Here is a 13,596-nt window from a genome sequence, read left to right as displayed (position 1 = left end):
TGCACGGTGGATATAATTTATCCAATATCTCAAAGCTGAACCCTGGTTTTGTTGTTTTAACCTACACATTGCTAAGAAGGATCTTCTGTAGGACATTGTGCAGACCGGAACAAAAGCACCCTGGGCAAACAACATTTGGGAAACACGGCCCTCACCTACACTTGCAGAGTTCCTGCCAACTAGGAGTTTCCGCTGTCACCCAAGTCTCAGTACAACACCGTTGTGGCTGATCACAACTGTCCACCTCTCGGCAGCCAATCAGACTAGCAGACCAGACATACTGTTTTTATCCAATGGAACACAACTGGCCAAGAGAGGAGAGATAAGAAAAGGCTTAGCACATAGACCTCTCACAGATTATTAGTATATTTTAGTCAACTCCTAGAAAAAGAATTATGAAATTATACTGTTAATATGAAGGGTAGGAAATAAAATTACTTGATTTTTAATAACATTACATCACACTTTTCCCCAAAACATCACCACCCCTGACACAAGTCATATATGGCCCTATAAATTCTGTATGAAGATGGTGAAATCTCTTCCTAATTCGTGTATAATTGGCCACAGCTAGCAAATAACAGGATGATTGAATCCAGACCTGTTTATTCCAAAAATCATATTACTCTAGGCTACAGTGTGCCCCATTGGAGAACACACCAGGAAAAGAAATATGACCTCCTTTATTAACAGTCTTTCATACTGACCTTTAATGAAAACACTGACTTTGCTGACCGGTGGGAAAGTAGCTCATAAAACTAAGTTATCTGTATGAATCAATAATAAGCACTAAAGGCGCTGAGCTTCCTGCACTGAATAAAGCAGGTGGCATATTATTTAGAATTTCTAGTTTAAGTAGCTTGTACTTCCCTGTACTAGGGATCACATGCTAAAGAAGCTTTTTTTTTTTTTTTTTTTGAGATGGAGTCTCGCTCTGTTGCCCGGGCTGGGGTGTAGTGGTGCACTCTTGGTTCACTGCAGCCTCCACCTCCCAGGTTCAAAAGATTCTCCTGCCTCAGCCTCCTGAGTAACTAGGATTACAAGCTCGTGCCACCACACCAGCTAATTTTTGTATTTTTAGTAGAGAAGGCATTTCACCATGTTGACCAGGCTGGTCTCGAACTCCTGACCTCAAGTGATCTGCCCGCCTCAACCTCTGAGAGTGCTGAGATTACAGGTGTGAGCCACTTCACCCGGCCAAGAAGCTTTTCAATGGAGAGCAATATAAACACAGCCAAGAAAAAGCACTGTGTGATGGCCTGGACACCAAGGGAACACCATACATGTCACAAAGGAGCTCACGTAGGCACAGGGGCCCAGGGAAACCTAACATCTAAAGGATCTTTAGGGTACGGCTTCCAAACTTTTCTGACAGCCACTGACAACCAGAAAAAAACATTTTACATCACAATGCAGACAGACACATGTGTGCCCGGGCTCACAAAACAACACGAATACCTCATATGGGCACACATTTCCTAATCTACTTTATGTTTTAAAATGCAGGCTGTCACCCTCAGTATAAAAACACTGAGTCAGATCCAGCAAGGGATAAATGAATAAGCAGTGTGGTCTATCCATACAAGACAGATATTAGGCATTTTTCAGCCTTAAAAAGGAAGGAAATTGTCACACATGCTACCACATGGACAAACCTTGAAGACATCACGCTAAGTGAAATAAGCCAGTCACAAAAAGACAAGTACGGTATGATTCCATTTATATGAGCTCCCTAGAAGAGTCAAACTCACAGAAAGTAGAATGCTGCTTCCCAGGGGCCGGGAAGAGAAGGGAATGGGAAGGAATTGTATTATGGGTACTGAGTTTTGGTTTGGGATGATGAAAAAGTTCTGGAGATGGATGGTGGAGATGGCTGCACAACAGTGTGGTTAAAATTGTTTACCTTGTTATGCATATTTCACCACGATTTTTTAAAACGCCACTAAAGTTGGCCAGGCGCAGTGGCTCACAACTGTAACCCCAGCACTTTGGGAGGCCAAAGCGGGCAGATCACGAGGTCAAGAGTTCGAGACCAGCCTGGCAAACATGGTGAAACCCCATCTCTACTAAAAATACAAAAATTAGCTGGGTGTGGTTGTGGGCACCTGTAAACCCAGCTACTCGAAGGCTGAGGCAAGCGAATCGTTTGAACCCAGGAGGCGGAGGTTGCGGTGAGCAGAGATCATGCCATTGCACTTCAGCCTGGGCGACAGTGCGAGACTACGTCTCAAAAACAACCACCACCACAAAAAGCCACTGAGTTAGAAAGCAGTGAACAACGGGGAAACGCTCACAAAATTACGGCTTTCTGTACTATGTGATGTTGGTAAAACTATCACAATTGGAAAGAAACATTTACGGTAGTATTCTGTGGCATCAGAATCCTAACAGTGCAAATACATCTTTGTATTCTATTTTTTTTGTCTATCTATAAAACAGGAACAAGGATATTTACTACAAAATGAAAGAAGATCGCAATGCTCAAAAACTATTTTGTTAGAAAAGTTGAGAATACCATGAAAACCTAGTAAGAACAGAAATGATCAGATCCCTGAATAGAGAAGGGGCATTTTATTAGATTAAATCTTCCCAGAGTATTTGGGATCAGCAATGTGCCTCTATTAAACACGATGAGAAAACAGAAACATTAATTTCCAGCAGCTCAGAAAAAAATATAATAATGCACGACTTTTTTTGATCAATAATTGTTTCTTCATGTTGTCAATGTATGCTTACAAGGAAGTTTCTCTATTCAAACACTTCCATTCACTGACAGAACACTGCTTATGATGAAATCTTACAGAAAATATGCAAATGCCTTTTATGGTTGGAATATGCCTCCTTGCCTCACAGGGCCCAACTGAGAAAATATTCTAATTGCATATTCTCAACATGTAACTTACAAAGGTGTTTCTCTGTCAAATCCTTCCATTCCCTGACAGAAAACAGTTTATGATACATCTTAAAGAAAGTATGCTCACATTTGCATTTTATTGCTGGATTTTTCTGCTTGGCCTCATGGGGCCCAATGGAGAAAGAATCATGTTCTAATAACGTGTTCTCGATGTGTGCTTACAAAGGTGTTTCTCTGTCAAACTCCTCCATTCACAGAAAGAAAACAGCTTCACGTGAATCTTTACAAAAGCGAGCTTACGTTTGCCTTTTATAGCTACATATGTAAACTTGCATAGTACAAAGAAAAAAAGTGCTAGTTTTCAAAACTGTTTCTTTTTAAAAACTGGATTTCCAAAGGTATACAGATCCATATCAGAGTGTTAGCCCCTGATTTTCAGGTTGAGATCCTAGGATTTCAGCTCCCGAGATGGCAGGAGAGGCCTTGCTCTCTGACGCTAATCTCAGCTCATTTCCAAGTGCCAAGCCTTGAAACTCAGAACTGCAAACCTCTGTTCACATTAATAACCATGATGAAGTAGGTCCAATGTTTTTAACCCCCAATGTGAACAAAAGTATTTACTTATAATCTAGTTTTCTGTGCATTTGCCAATACTGAAGTCGTTTCCCTTTAAAATAAACATTTTTGGACAGTTAATACTTCTGTAACTGTAGTCAGCCAGGAAATACATTGAATCACATGAAGTTTTTTATTAAAGGTGGTATGGCTAATGCCACCTAAAAATGGCTCCCTTCCCCCAGTTCTTCCCAATGGAACTTAGTCCTAAGGCTGACACCCATTTTCATGTTTAAATAAGAGCTTCACAGGCTCTCAACCTTTACATTCACAGCCAGTCCGTGCAGGTACAAAGCTTTCTTTCCATTTGGAAAAGTTCATTAAATGAAATGAAATGGTAATGGCTCCGCTTTCAAGCAGAATGAGCAACTACGCTAACATTTCTGTTCATTGCAAGCAGGTTCCAGCCTCCCTAATGATAGGGAAGTTCCCTGAGGGCGAATATCCTGCACTTATCTGTGCCCTGGATGCTGGATCCTTCACGTGGAGCTGAACAAACATGAGCTGAATTAATACATTCCACAAACTCAATCCAGTCTCACTCGTCTGTCTTCACTCTGCCAAACTTCTTTGAGTAATTTCCTCAACGTTAGAAATACAGTGAAGAAAAGTCTAGAATAAACAAGGTGCTTCCCTATCACGAATGCACATTTCCCTTGGAGATTCTGAAATAACACCATTGGCTTATAAATATGACAAGTCTTCACTGGGGGAAAAAAAGAAACCCATCAGACTTGCCGAGAGAGGGGATCTGGCCACATTGCTCACTTTCTGGTCCTGTCTATAGAGTGAGTGATAGCAGTCTTCATTTGCGACCTATTTTCTGGAGTCCGGAAGCAGCTACCGGCCATTCAGAAGGCAGGAAGACCTCATCCACGGCACCCTCAGTCACAAGAAAGAATTATTTACTCGGGAATCCCTGTTCGGCAAAAGAAAAACAGAACTATTTAAGAAGAGATTAGAACAAGGAAGAATGGGGCAGAAGAGTATGCTTATCGTGCCTGGCAAATCATTGCTGGGAACAATGACAATCAAATTGTAATCTAAAGAATGCTGCAAGTTAGTTCACCTGTGGTTTATCACTACCCCAAGCACCGATTACTCAATCAGAGTCTCCAAAAAGTACAGCACATTTTCGTTCAAACGCAGACTAAAAACGACAGCCTTGTTCACATTTCACTGTAAGACTTTACCAAAATTATAATGAAGAAAAAAAAAAAAAAGCTACACTCCTTTTCTATTAATATATACAAGCCTCTCAGGAAAATCCCCGGTGACAAACACCTAGAAAAAACCCATTCGTTGTAAGAAACACTTGGCTCAAGTCCATAAATTGATTTTCTAAGATGTTATCTTAATTTGCTTCTGAAATAATTACCAATTTGACCTACCAATTGTGAAAATTAATTTCTTAAAATGTTAGCTTATCCACAGAAGGGTCAGCCAGCTAAGCATCATTTGGAAGCACCCATACCAACAAGCAGAATTCCTTGAACAGAGGAAGGCACTGAGTCTGTGAATGAAAACAAACTGAACTCCCTTGGAAAGAGCAATGCTGAAGAAACCGTATTTCAATCTTCAGAAGCCAGTTACCTGGTTGCTGTAAAGCAGTGCATATTTAAAGCCTCTATTGCAAAGTAACGAAAATCTCACAATTAGAATCAACAGAGGAAACCAGTGAGAAGGTCATCTCAAAACGGTTCCTACCTCTCTACCCAGCTGGCAACTTCCCTAAAACTGCAACCCTGGGCTTTATCAAACAAAGAAATGGAAATTCTACTTAAGTAAATCCAGAAATTTCCGTTTGTTGCATTACCCAAGTAAAAGCACACAAGGGCAACAGAATTTCAAAACCAAGTTAGTTACTCAATACCCCATATTAGGAGATAAGAGGAGGATAAAACTGTTCTGTCATTCACTAGTTCCTTCCAAAGAAGATTTGGAGTGTGTTAAAAGTCTTACATGTCTCACACCTGTAATCCCAGCATTTGGGAGGCTGAGGTGGACACATCACTTGAAGTCAGGAGTTCGAGACCAGCCTGGCCAATATGGTGAAACCCTGTCTCTACTAAAAATACAAAAATTAGCCAGGCATGATGGTAGGCACCTGTACTCCCAGCTACTTGGGAGGCTGAGGCTGGAGAATCGCTTGAACCCAGGAAGCAGAGGTTGCAGTGAGCTGAGATCATGCCACTGCACTCCAGCACGGGCATTACAGCAAGACTCCGTCTTAAAAAAGTCATACATCCAACTAGGTAAATAAAATAGCATTAGAAAGCCAGGCCAGGTGCGGCGGCTCACGCCTGTAATCCCAGCACTTTGGGAGGCTGAGATGGGCGGATCACGAGGTCAGGAGATCAAGACCATCCTGGCTAACACGGTGAAACCCCGTCTCTAATAAAAATACAAAAAAAATTAGCCAGGTATGGTGGTGGACGCCTGTAATCCCAGCTACTTGAGAGGCTGAGGCAGGAGAATGGCATGAACGCGGGAGGTGGAGCTTGCAGTGAGCCGAGATTGTGTGCCACTGCACTCCAGCCTGAGTGACAGAGCAAGAATCCATCTGAAAAAAAAAAAAGTCAAGGCCACCCTACAAAAGCAACAGCAAGTGTTATAACACAAGGGCTAATAGAAATTTCCAGATCTCTGTATTAAGTGTGGTTTTGAGCTTCCTGGGGGGCCAGGACCAAAAATAAAAACGTACATACTATACATTCTTAGAAAAAAAAATAAGTATCCATCTTCGCAAGGAAAAGAAAAAAATATCATGACATGATCGTCTAAAAGAAGTTTTCCACATGGAATGTTACACAAGGAACAACGCACTACAGCATGGATAAAAGCCTTTATTCATTCATGCCAAATAAAAGCACACTGAACACGTGGCTGTTTTTTATTTAAAAAAAAAAAAAAAAAAAAAAAACCTGTTGAGGGCCAAAGGCACAGGATTATGCCTAGCCTTTAATTCACTAGTCTTTAAATCATTTTAATTCACTGAAAGAAAACGCCAGCAGAATCCTCACACTTGGCCTCCCAGGATCCTAACTTCATACCAAGATGGAACTTAATGTATTCAGCAGAACATTCTTCCCAGAGATCATTTCCTTCTGTTGGCGTATTGAGAGCACAGTGATTAAAAAATTAAAACCTCCAGAACTCTTACTCTGTTGCTTTGGTAAGTTCAATAAGCAGTCTCACCAGGCTGAATGCACCTGAAGTTACAGCAAATCAGAGCAAGAACTAAAGTAAATCTGCTGCTGGAAACAGCAAGTACAAAACCCAAAGTCTATGGAATGTAGGTTCTAGCTGCCGGGCCTGGGGAGGAGGAGAACAGGCAATTTGTAAATGAGCACACACAGATCTGTAATTGGTCTGGTGCAGTGCTCAGAAGAAAAATAACAGAGCTGAGGAAGAGAGCGCCGCGGGTCAGACGCCGCATTTATAAAGGGTGGCCTGGAGGCCTCTGCAGCGCATCTGGTGCAAGCTTTCCAGAGAGGCATCTGGAGAAACCAGGAGGCCCTGGGCAAGCACGTGAGTCGCTGCTCAGGGAAAACAGCAAAGAAGCCAATGTGGCTGCGGCAGGGTGCCAGGAGGGAAGCGGCTGGAACCCGGGTCAGGCTCAGCTTCAGATGCATTCCACGATTCAAGAAGCAGTCGATTCAAGTCTCAGAGTTCCAGGCCACCGAATGCAGTGGAAACATCAACTGGCCTAAAAGACGTTCGTTCGGAGCCATCCCTGTCACAGCCTCATCCAGCCATCAGGATGTTCCCAGCAGACATCTAACTCTGGCTGCCATCACCAGCAGGTGTCCACACCAGGAGCAGTTTTAAAATTAACGCCCAGCCAGGCGTGGTGGCTCACATTTGTACTCCCGACTCTTTGGGAGATCAAGGCAGGATAACTGTTTGAGGTCAAGCGTTGGAGAACAGCCTGGGCACCAGAGCAAGACCCCATTTCTACAAAAACATAGTAAAACTCAGGTGAGCATGGTGGTGCACACCCACAGCCCCAGCCACACAGGAGGCTGGGGTGGGAGGATCATTTGAGTCCAAGAGTCCGGGGCGGCAGTGAGCTGTGGTCACATTACTGTACTCCAGCCTGGGTGACAGAGCAAGACCATGTCTCGAAAAAATAAAATAAATATAAATAAAATCAATGCCCATTTATCATAAGGAGACGTGCTGTACAGAATTTGGTATGATTTAAAATTGTATAGGATGCTTGCCCAAGCTGACAGTTTCAACTTTGGCACATTGTTGACACATTCTTTGCGACAAAAGTTAACACTCCCAGTTATGGCACATTAGAATAAAACCCTGTCTTCAACCATACAGAGTATTAGCAGCAGCCTGTTTGCCATGGGTTACCAAAGGGATCCAAGGTTGCTAGGATACTTCAATTTCAAATATCCTGCTTTGCTATCCCCGTAAATGCACATTTAGTTTTCAAATAATCTACTCTAATCCCAATTTGATAATAAACTGTGACCACACCTCTAGGAGATAAATAATGGTCCTTCTAAAAACAGTACCAGAGCGTGGAAGTGTAAGTTACTGCAACCACATATCCACGTTTTTGGTTTGTTTTGGGTTTTTTGTTTGTTTGTTTTTTTGAGACGGAATCTCGCTCTGTCGCCCAGGCTGGAGTGCAGTGGCGCAATCTCGGTTCACTGCAACTTCCGCCTCCTGGGTTCAAGCAATTCTCCTGCCTCAGCCTCCCGAGTAGCTGGGACTACAGGTGCCCCGCCACCACTCCCGGCTAATTTTTTGTATTTTTAGTAGAGACGGGGTTTCACCATGTTAGCCAGGATGGTCTTGATCTCCTGACCTCGTGATCCGCTCCCCTCGGCCTCCCAAAGTGCTGGGATTACAGGCGTGAGCCACTGCACCCAGCCTACCCACATTTTAACACTGTACTGAGTACTTATTCCATGAAGGCACACTACTCATGTACCAACTTTATTACTGTACAACTCTATGAAGAAGGCACTATTATTTTATTGATAAGATGAAACTCGCCAGGCATGGTGGCTTACGCCTATAATCCCAGCATTTTGAGAGGCCAAGGCAGGTGAATCACCTGAGGTCGGGAGTTTGAGATCAGCCTGACCAACATGGTAAAACCCCATCTCTACTAAAAATACAAAAATCAGCCAGGCGTAGTGGCACATGCCTATAATCCCAGCTACTTGGGAGGCTAAGGCAGGAGAATTGCTTGAACCCAGTGGGGCAGAGGTTGCAGTGAGCGGAGATCGCATCACTGCACTCCAGCCTGGGTGAAAGAGCAAGACTCTGTCTGAAAAGGAGGGGAGGGGAGGGGAGAGGAGAGGAGGCCAAAACTCAAGTAGGTGATTCCCTTGCCTAAGATCACAAAGCTGGTAAATGGCAGACCTGGAAGGTGGGCCCAGTAGTCTCATTCCAGAGCCTGACGAATCATACTATTACTATTTCTCCATTTAAAGAAACTAGAAAAAGAAAAATTCTTCATCTGGCAGAAGTTACCTGGGGAGACAGAAGAGGACATATCCCTTTTGCTTGGCTAATAGGACAGCCTGTGTCTTATTTAAGAGTCAGGGCACCGGTGGGGTAGAGTCGGAGATGAAGATACTGCAGAGAAAGTAGCTGCTGCTGCTTCTTAGTGACAGATGACATGAAACGCAGGGCTGCAGCACAGACCACAGAACTCTGAAAACAGGACCCAAGCTCACCTTAGCGGGAAGTCACCACCCATTCACCTCCGCCCTTCTAGAGCTGAGTATTCTTTCACCTGTGGAAGTCACAAGCATGTGGCATGGCTCTCCATTTTTAATTTTTTTAAGGAAGTTGTGGCCAGACACATCACCCTACCCCAGTCCTAAAGATAGGGTGGGTGGGGTTGGAGGAAGAAGAAGAGGCTGGGCCTAACTAACCTGGGCACGTCCTTGCCAACATCTGCTGCCAGGAAGGAGCGGGGAAAGTTGACAGTGGAAGGAAGCTACAGGGAAAAAGGAAAAGAAACTACCGCACGAGGCCACAAGTTCATCCACTCACCGGAAGAATCTTCCGTACGCGAACACCGTTGGGCACTCTCCTAGACCCAAGGCCACCCCTCAGGATCCAGTGCTGGGACACAATACAAAGTATAAAGTGACATTCTCCCCAAAAGGGACTTGTGGTCACCGTTGGTCATGGGAGTGTTTCATGGCAGGTCTTAGGAAAGAGGGTTTTGAGTTCAGGAAGTGTGGGACTAAAATGATACTGACACTGAAATAAACGCTGCCTTTCAGCAGGAGTGCCTAGCTACTCCAGCAGATCCAGATGCTGAGACATACTGGGTCCGAAACAAAGACTGACGGAGGGGCCAAGCAAGACAGGCCCTCCCGATGCCCAGCCCGGCCCACCTAAATAAGCAGCAACACTCCGGGTCCGATCTGGGTAGCTCGCTGGGTGTCTCAGCTGAGCAGCAGCGATGACTCAGGAATAAGCACTTACTACTTGTAGGACCCTCAGGAGACACAAAGATGAGGACGCCAGGGTCGCTGTCCTCAGAGCTGCCAACCAGATATGGAAAAGCGCAGTGTATAACCAAGTGACCAGGGGAAAACTCAAAGGTGGAAAAGGACTTCCCAGGTCCAGCTGCCGATGAGAATTACGCTTTCGCACCCCATGGCCCTTGGCACCCAGAGTCTTTCACTCCATTTCACCATAAATGAAAAAGTTGCAAAACAAGACAACAGCCTATAAGATGCTGGGATCCAAATAAAACAGTTGGTGCAGAAATTCAAGGAGGTGCATCGACTCCTCCCAGAAGGGATGGAGAAACCATGCCAAAAGAAAACCAGGAACACACATGCAGTGCTCTCCCTACAATTATAAACAACTCCACGATACGGACCCTGTGAGGTAGAATAGGGGCTGGAGGCAGGGAACCTAAGGCCGATTCACACTGACTTCCTAGAACTAAATCAAAAGGAAAACCCCAACTTTCCATGCCCTAGTAACAAAAGGACCAAAGGATACTCCCTTTGCAACCCCCACCTTTTCTGCATGGCAGATGAAAAACTGAAAGGACCTCTGCTTGGTCCCCTCTCCCGTACAGTCAGGCTGGTCACAGGCCAAGTCTTCATTTGCATAGGAGTATAACTTTGGAACTTCACTTCAGCCTCTAATTGGTTGCTTCCTGCAACCAATCAGATGTTGCCATAGGGTGTAACTTTGTAACTTTGCTTCAGCCTCTGATTGGTCCCCTCCTGCAACCAATCAGACCGATAGTGGGCCATTACTTCATTTACACAGGGTGTACATCAAGTAACCAACAGGAAACCTCTAGAGGGTATTTAAATCCCAGATAACTCTGTAACTGGGCTCTTAAGCCCGTATGCCCAGCTTGCTCCCACCCTGTGGAGCGTACTTTTGTTTTCAATAAATCTCTGCTTTTGTTGCTTCATTCTTTCCTTGCTTTGTTTGTGAGTTTTGTTCAACTCTTTGTTTAAAATGCCAAGAGCCTGGACACCCTCCACTAGAAACACCTGGACCCCACCTCAGCCACCTCCACTCTCACATGCCAGATCTTCCCCGCAGTCAACTAAGAGTCAGACTTTCCCAGCCCCTGTCAATCAGGCCGATGAGTAGAAGGCCAAACATCCTCTCCTTCCTCTCCTTCCTCTCCTTCCTCTCTTCCTCTTCCCTCTCTCACCAGTCCCTGCCACCAAGCCTTTAGGTGAAGCCAGCCACATACCCTGGGTGGGCCCAGGAAAAGCAAGTCCAGTCTCTCGAACATTCCAGCCAATTACAGAGGTGCAATTACAGATGCTGCGTGTGCGGCTGCCCTGAGGTTTACAGAATTAGCTGATCGATGACAAAACAGACGGCCGTCTAAAACACACACTGGGAGAAAAGAGCTCTGAAAAGTGTGGCGCAGAATGTTCTTTGGAGTTCAAATAACAAATACACAAAGAGAGGCAGCCAAGCTCCACCCATGAGACAGGTAAACCATGGACTCACTACAGAACCTTGTGCTGGTCAAATCTTTAGTCAGGATCTTCACTCATACACATAACAAATACTTCTCTGCAACCAAGTACTCGTAAGTAAGGTGACCAAATTACTTGTCGACCACAGTAGTCATTGCTGAGTGTGGAGGAAGCCTCTGTTAGTAATTACACCTGGACCAGGCTCGTCCCAAACCAAACAGGAGATGCGCTCTCCCTGCACACAAGGCACCCTCAGGGGGTTCTCCTGCTACTACCTGCTGACCCTGGATCCCTCTTGCTTGGGCGTGCAGGGGTGACCCCAGCCAGCAATCAGCTCCTGCATAAACAGGAACCCAGCAAGCAATAAAACAGCTGGGCAAGAGCACTGACTCTGCACCACTGTCAACTCCTGGTTACTGGTGACCTCCTGACCCGAATTCCTCATGTGCTACTTCAACTCCTGACCTACAGCCTCACTCTCACTTTTACAACTCACATCCTCCTTATCCTCCTCCAGCACCACTGAAAACCTACCTTCTCTACAGAACACTTCTTTGCTTTTAAGAATCCTACCTGTAGCAAAGAATGTCTCTGTGGTAGACTTAAAAATAAAAGAAAAAAAATACAAGGTGAGAATCCTGTCCATAGACTTGAAGCCTCTGCTCACCTTGGCCATGGCTATGGACTGAATGTTCCTCCCCCGCCATAAATTCATATTATTTAAGCCCTAATCCCAATGTGATGATATTTGGAAGTGGGGCTTTGGGGAAGTAATTAAGTCATAAAAGTGGAGCCCTAATGAATGGGATTAGTGCCCTTAGAAAAAGAGACACCAGACAGATGCTCTCCCTCTCCACCATGTAGGGATACAGCAAAAAGGTAGCCTTCTGCGAAACAGGAAGGGAGCCCTCACCAGACACCGAATCTGCCAGCACCTTTGATCTTGGAGTTCCCAACCTCCAAAACTGTGAGAAATAAATGCTGTTAAAGCCACCCAGTCTGTGGTATTTGTTACAGCAGCCCAAACGGATGAAGACAGCCATCCATACCTTTGAGCCCAGGGTTGCTCCTCCACTCTCCAATTAGACCCCAGAGCTCCAGTTTGGACCCTCTACCCCCACCAGGTTCCTAACCTATCTCTGTATTCTACCGCTGCTTATCAAACTAGGTTACATTTCAGGTGGAGAAGACCCAAGAGGATGATATAGGTGAAACAGGATGATATAGGTGACACATTCACCCCAATCCTGGGACAAACTCTCTCTCACTGAGTCCTGCGAGAATTGAATAGTCTCGCCCATCAGGTGAGAGTGTAAACAATCACGTATGACATCACATCACAACACCAACTTGGGGGAGCAGACACTAACCTTTGTTCACACCTGTGTACAGGTACTGTGCCAGGTGCTTTGACTGCCTGATAACAGTCACACCGCAGAGATGAGAAAACTTGAACTCACCAATGTAAAAGCTCTTACGACATGCCGCCTAGATCTATCTAGCACAAAGTTCATCGTCCTTCAAATGCGCCAGTGTTGGAACTAATAAATAACATACATCTGAAAAAAGCGTGAGGATAATGGCAGTTTAAGACACAGTGCTGGAACTCGTGTATTTATTCTCATGTATTTATGCACAGAAATATATTCTCATATATTTATTTAGAAAGAACTCCCATATTTATCCAATCGCAGGAAGTTGTTTAGCCCTAGAAGTCAAAATGTGGACAACAGATACAGTCGACAAAGACAGTTCTCATACATTTAAATAAATGCTAGGCTTATGTTCATAGTATGAACAATCATTTTTCATGTTTAACGTTTTTAAGACTTCCCATTAGTAGAGGAATTTGTCTTACACAAACACCCCCCAAAAAAGACAGTTTTTTTAGGATCACATATTTTAAACATTATCTTGTTTTCTGCTATAAAAATGTTACCACAACCCTAGTAACTAGGAAGTTTTATTTCCTGTCCTTGTTTTTATTCTTCTGTGGTGGCAAGCGCCAGCATGTGGGGTAGGTAGCGTGAGGCAAGGTGGGTGACAGCAAAGGACACTGTGCTCAATTCGAAGCTATGGGAGGAGAGAGCTCTAGTCCTAGATTTGCACCAAGGAGCTTTGAGCTCTGAGTAATTCAGCAGCCCCGGGCTGTCGTTTCATCTATAAAATAAGAGG

At 44.5% G+C, this 13,596-nt stretch overlaps 1 protein-coding gene across 8 annotated transcripts in view; it reads right to left on the bottom strand.

Annotated features, from left to right (window-relative positions):
• LOC105490638 (family with sequence similarity 107 member B) overlaps window positions 1-13,596 on the bottom strand; it is an 87,034-nt gene that overhangs the window by 56,324 nt on the left and 17,114 nt on the right. The window contains exon 1 of one of the 8 annotated variants that reach the window (XM_071070468.1): window positions 9,500-9,519. The exons of 6 other annotated variants lie outside the window; for them this stretch is intronic. The gene's annotated coding sequence lies outside the window, so the exon portion shown is untranslated. Of the gene's footprint in view, window positions 1-4,237; window positions 4,258-9,499; window positions 9,520-13,596 lie in introns of those variants that run through there. One more of the 8 variants, XM_071070465.1, reaches the window with a different exon arrangement.

Source organism: Macaca nemestrina, chromosome 9, assembly GCF_043159975.1.
Source record: "Macaca nemestrina isolate mMacNem1 chromosome 9, mMacNem.hap1, whole genome shotgun sequence".
Lineage (NCBI taxonomy): Eukaryota > Metazoa > Chordata > Mammalia > Primates > Cercopithecidae > Macaca > Macaca nemestrina.
Note: the sequence above shows the minus strand (reverse complement) of the source record. Positions and strands in the feature narration are given on the sequence as shown.